Source organism: Alligator sinensis, unplaced genomic scaffold (genome assembly GCF_000455745.1).
Source record: "Alligator sinensis unplaced genomic scaffold, ASM45574v1 scaffold404_1, whole genome shotgun sequence".
Classification (NCBI taxonomy): Eukaryota; Metazoa; Chordata; order Crocodylia; family Alligatoridae; genus Alligator; species Alligator sinensis.
In genome coordinates this window covers 5,176,192-5,182,129 of record NW_005841839.1, presented here as the reverse complement: position 1 = coordinate 5,182,129, position 5,938 = coordinate 5,176,192, and the positions used below count along the sequence as shown (strand labels likewise).

General features: G+C 45.8%; 1 long non-coding RNA gene across 1 annotated transcript in view; it reads left to right on the top strand.

Moving 5' to 3' along the window:
• The window catches only part of LOC112550312, a 34,024-nt gene that overhangs the window by 16,448 nt on the left and 11,638 nt on the right, over positions 1-5,938 (top strand). The window contains exon 2 of the long non-coding RNA XR_003094088.1: positions 4,955-5,003. This is a non-coding gene — a long non-coding RNA (uncharacterized LOC112550312). The remainder of the gene's footprint in view (positions 1-4,954; positions 5,004-5,938) is intronic.

The following is a 5,938-nucleotide window of genomic DNA, read 5'->3' as shown; positions in this document are numbered from 1 at the left end:
GAGGGCGGTGGGGGGGGGGATGGTGGGTGGGTGTTAAGGATCCTGTCAGAGAAATTCAAGGGGAGGAAGTGAGGAGGAGAGGGAAAGAATGGGCATGTTGGAAGGACCAGAAAGAGAACAACTTCCCCAGGAGCAAGGGGAGGAGACTGAGAAAGGTCTAGGGAGAAGATGAAGGTGATCAAGGAGATGGTGAGGTGATGGGGCACCAAATCTTCCAGTAGAAGAGAGAAGAGTGGAGCAGGAGGAGGACTGGAGCGGTGGGAAGAAGGCTAACAAATATGGAAGCCATAAAGCAGAGAGAAAGGGTGAGAAAACAACTTGGTAGATTATGAAGTGTTGGAGAAGATATATATGAGAGAGATGGGGAAGATCTGTGCAGTTCAGCAAGGAATCAAATGTCTGGCAGGAACAATGGGTAGAAGAAAATGAGTCTGTAATCCAAATGGAGGCAATTAGTAGTGATAGAGCTTGATGAAAGGAACAGTGAGCCATTACTTTCAGACAGCAGGAGGAGTAAGAGCAGAGGAGGCCCCAGGGAGGCAGAGAAGAGGAGGGAGGTCAAGAAGGACGCTTGTTCAGTGGGTAGGAGAGGGGCTGTTAGGAAGAGGTGAGCCCAGTAGTGATGTTGCTGCTTCCTTCTTCACCTAATGCCCAGCCTGTCCCTGCAATCCTTCTGTTTGCGCTGAATGGGAGGAAGAGGAGGCTTCTGTAACGTCTGCTCTCTGAGAGGACCACCACAGCTTCTAGACTAGTGTGGGAACAGTAAGCAGATGGCAGCTTTCTTCCTCCTGCCCCTAGAAGCCAGTGAAAAGTCTGAACAAAAATCAGTCTGTTGACTCTGGCATCCAAGATGCCATGCCAAAGAAGATACCAATGAGAGGGGACAGAGAGAAACAGATGCTTGTGCCTGTGTGTCTAACATGCTGCAGCATGTTTGGCAGACAGGCATTTGAGGGTGAATGCTCCAGGCTACATTCTCCACTGGATTTGGTGGGCACAGCTCCATGAAAGTCAGTGGGCTTGCACCTGTGCACATTCAAAGTTAATTAACCTATGAGGCACAATGTAAATGGTAATCCTGGCCTGTTCTGTGTCAGTGAGCATCGCTGCCATTCCTCAGTACATGTTTGCCTTCATACAGAGTTTGCTATTCTAGGTTTGACACTATCAGTGTTTCTGACCCTCTTTCCAGCCCTTTATCTGCATGAATGCTCTGGTTGAAATTTTGCTCTTGCAAAGACAGGTGATTTGACCCGCAGTCTAGTCTCTCTGTTTGTTTCTACAATGACTAAGTGAGCTCGACATTCTTAACCACATCAGCGAAGCCACCAGTGAAAGCCCTGAGTGCATCTACTGGTGACTGAGAAAATCTGAAAACCAGCTCTTGCTTTAAATTTGTTCCTGGCAGTGTCCTCATTGTGAGCTATAGCCATACACCAAGGGCTGTATGCAGTAGCACATGTTCTCTGAGCAGTGGTGAAGGAATCTTGGACTCCTGCTCCTGCAGGCAAGGCTGAAGCAGTATATGGACTAGTGCCCTGTTGAAAACGGGCAATATTTAGTTACAGTCAGGCCCTCACAGGAATTCAGGGCAACACCGATGTGATCTAATCTGATATCCAACCTGATGGCTTCATAAATACAAAAGCTCTTAGAAGCCTTGAAACTATATAGGTCAAGTTAATGTCATGCCGCATCTCTTGCCAAAAGGAGGCCTTCTGGAGATACAAGCAGGGGTAGTGATTAGCTATAGTTTTACCATCTGTGCTGTATGTTTTCCCCTCCTTGTTGAGTATCCCCTACAGTGAAGTATTAACCTGTTAAAAAAGCAGTCAGATTTACATGCTGGAGGGCAGTGCACTAGGTCCAGGGCAAGCACTAGTTCAGAGTTTCACTTCCATTTATCACTGGATCCATCTAGGTGCTTATCTAAACCCTGTGAGTAATAAGCAGGGATTAAGAGATCCTCCTGGTGGCAGGCAGCAATCAGCAAGTACCCAAGATAGGAGGCAGATGCCAAAAGTAGCTGCGGTTTCCCTTCCCCAAAGGTCAATCCCTGATTAACTATGCATGTTTCCTACACTAGTGAGAATTACAGGCCCCAGCAGCAAGTCACATTCAAGGAAACCCATGTAGTTACGGGGCATTTGGAAATGAAAGAAACTGATGGAGTTAATGTGAGCTTTTCCAAGCATAGAGGGACTCCTTTTATAGCCAGGCTGACAGTAAGATTAGAGAGTACCGACTCCAGGGGAGTCTCCCCTTCCACTTCTTTCCCCAGATCTGTTACCAAAAGAGGAATAAGCTGTTAAAGGCTTTGGAAACCAAGCTGTTGAACTCGTCCATTGACATGCATGATAGTAGGAGGGAATTGGCCTATAAAGGCAAAAATGTACATAATGCAACCATTACCAAGAGCTAATCACAGGGTTCAAAAACTGGGAGGGCTGAGCCCTTTCCCCCCACCATAAGAGACAAAAGCCCCTGGCCCACTCTGTGCCTTTCTAAGCAGCTCAGGCAGCAGCACCAGCGGCTCCTTCAGGCTTCTGGCTGCCAACACCGCAGACCCCCACCCAAGAGTCGGAGTGTAATTCGAACCCTGGCTAGTTGTGGACTTAGCTCATACCGATTATGTGATAAATATAGTCCATATCCCAAGGACACCCAGTTCCTACATGGCATCTATCTAATGGATCTGAAACCACTTCATAAAGGAGGTCAGCACTGTTGTGCCTGCTTTACGGGTGGCAAATTGATTTCCCAGAGCTCATCCAGCCAGCCAGTGGCAGGGGTGGGAATAGAACCCACCTTCCTGAGCCCCAGTCCCAGGTCTTTTCTAGGAGGCATCACTGCCTAAGAGCTTACAGTATAAGCAGGACACATAGGAAAACCAGAAAGGATTTTATAGTTAAAATATTGCTTATGCAATTATATGATAGACTCTGTTCTTGTTAGCAGCACAGGTGTTAGATTCCACTAGTTATAAGAATTCCTTATATTATAGCAGTGCCAAGACATATCCAGAGACATAACTATTTTGGTGCCCTGAGCAGAGTGGAAGGAGGTTCTGAGCAAGTCTTAACTCACCTAGAGACTCAAAGACCTGGGCTGCCCAGGCAGGGTCTCAAAGTAGAAGTATCTGCAGTGCAGGCTCCCCAAGTAGCGGCTTCAGCACCCCCTGTGACCGAGGCTCCCTAGGTCCACCATTCTGATGTCTCCTGAAATCTGTACCCAGGGTGGGTGCCCCCCTTGCTAGCTCCTAGTTATGCTACTAGAGAGCTGAATCTTGACTGGAGTCTTATTGTGCTAGGTACTCTACAGGCACATAGAAAGAAACAGTCCCATTCTGGAGTGTTTACTGTCTGGGTCAGTAATTCTTAACCTTTTTAATCTTGAGGCACCCCTTGTAAAATGCCAGCTCTGAGCTTTCACTTCTTTTTTGACTACAGAGGAATAATAGAACAGTATTTGTGTTCCAAGGAACTCAGAAAGCCCACAACAGGCCACAATGCTTTTGACACTAGGGATTCCTCTTTCACATCTCTGGGTTTATCTTGTGAATCATATGCCCACCTCACAGTGGTAGCATTGTGTGGCACTCTGCTGCACCCTTGAAAGTATCCCAAGGTACCCCAGGGTGCTGCAGCCCCTTGGCTGAGAATCACTGCTCTAAGTTAAAATAGGAGGTGGACAATGCTAAGAATGCAGTTCATGAATCCACTTGATTCCACTAAGTGAGAGTTTGGTTTTTTTAAAGTTGGGAAAAATTGAGGAGTTTTGTTTTGTAGGTCAAATATTTGGACTTTCTTTTTTTAACATATTTCTTTTTTTCTCTAAGGTTTCTGGGCTTTTTATTTTTAAAATTAGATCCAACTGCACAGATTCTTACCTTTGCTGTGCCAAATAACGAGCAGATAATGCTCCAGCATGAGTGCATGAGGTTGGGGGCGAGGGGGTCACAGAAGCAGAATATTTCCTCTGAGGAACTCTGATCAAACACAGAACATCCTGCTTCAGTTAGGACCACCTCCCCTTTTGATACTTTTCTTGGTTTATGCCTTGTACTCTGAACTAGAGATGCATAGCACCGGAGGCTAATTGTTGACCTCACAGAACAAGCCATAATGAATTGACTGGACTAGAGTATGTGCACACCACTGCCCTCTATTGGCTGGAACTGAAATATCTTTACTGTGCATCAGAAACTCTATATTGGTAATTCTATTGCTATATTGCTAATTGCTAACTCCAGCGGTAGAAGTCCGTTCTTTCAGAGCAGCAGGGTCTGCGATCTGTCTCTGTTACATCCAGAAATGGCTGTAGTTTGCAACACAACACTGTTGAGGGAAGGTGTCATTTATTAAACATTTGTACCATATTTAGTGCCCTCACCGCTGCATGAGTGCTTACTAACAACAGCAGTGAAATCCTTGGTGGCTGAAGACTTGTGTTACATCAAAGACCTTAAAGAACCAGTTAAAGAGCAGTAGCTGCTCAGGAAGGTATTTTGTTCTTTATTGTTTCTTGTGTTATTTTTTTAACGATACCTTTCAAAGGGTATGGTGAAGCTTGTTCTTCCGCCACTGAGTTCTGAAGGGAACTGAGCTGGCCCCTGCAGCAAACAAGCCTGGTGTGCTGTTTCATTCAGATGCTACTTCTTGGGCCACCATGCTGGCAGAGGTCTGCCTGAGTTGGCGCTTTGGTTCTATGCAAGATGCGCAGTAGCGTAGCTGGAGAACTCTATTAGTCTGTTGTCCGTATCACTGCTCTCTGCTGAATAGACCGAGTTCAGGGAGTCATGGCTTCTACATTCCTTGCAACTGAGGCCATAACATTTGTTGTTGTCATCATTATTAAATCCTACATGCCTGTTACCATCCCACTTGGAGCAAAGAACTGGGGTGAGAGGGCACCCATCTGAGGTTATGTTGTTTTTGTTTTTGTTTTGAAACAGGAGAAAACAACTCCTTCTGGAGGCGTTGAGAGTATCATGGCTGAGATTGGTGAGTTGGGCTGATCAGTGGGAAAACAGCTATAGAAAACGCCTGCTCCAGCTCAGTGTAATCACTTTATATGCCAAGAGTAATGGACAAAATACACATGGCTTTGCTTCCTGCAGCACGAGTGCCTAGGCCTCCCAGCAATAGATTGTGATTTCCTCTCAGTTAGCATAATCTGCTGGACAAATGGACGTTTCTCTGAAGATAGTCATCTGGGGGAGAGTAAGGCCAGAAGGAAGAACTCTGGGAATTCAAGTGTAGTGTTGCCTTTGCTGTGTTGGCCTAGTAAGGATCTGCGTCAAGTGTGCATTCACCTGGGCACAGTGATTCCAGAAAGGTTCTGCTTTCCCTCCATCTTATTCCATCCCATGTCCTTGTAGCCATGCTCAGTAGACAGCTGATCCAAGCCTGTAGTGCTGCTCTGTGGTCAACCACTATTAGGTATCAGAATATGGAAATGCTTTGGCTCAAGATTCTGCCTGACTGAGGTGTGAGAGTGCTGAGGTTGTTTGCCTTCACCACGCAGTACCTCGCTGTTCTGCCTGATCTAAAGATGTGTCATTCACTTTTGATCCCAAATAACCTCTAGCCCTTGCAAATGAGTTCTCATTTCAGACGGAAATGCTGAAGAGCACACACCAACTGCTGAAGCTTCCTTAGCCTGACGAAGGGTTTTTGAACCCGAAAGCTTGCTTAATAACTATTCTCCAACCATTTGGGTTGGTCTAATAAAAGATATCAAATTCACCCAAGGAACCTTGAGCCAGGAGACCAACATTACAGAGGAACTAAAAACTGGTTGAATACTGGGGAAAACAACTGTCAGTATTTTGCAAATACTAGAGGCTGAATTTGGTTCAACTGCATCCTAGTTTTCTAGTAGTCACAAAATTTCAAGGCTGATCTGCATTATTAGGATAAGGGTTGGAGCTGGTAAA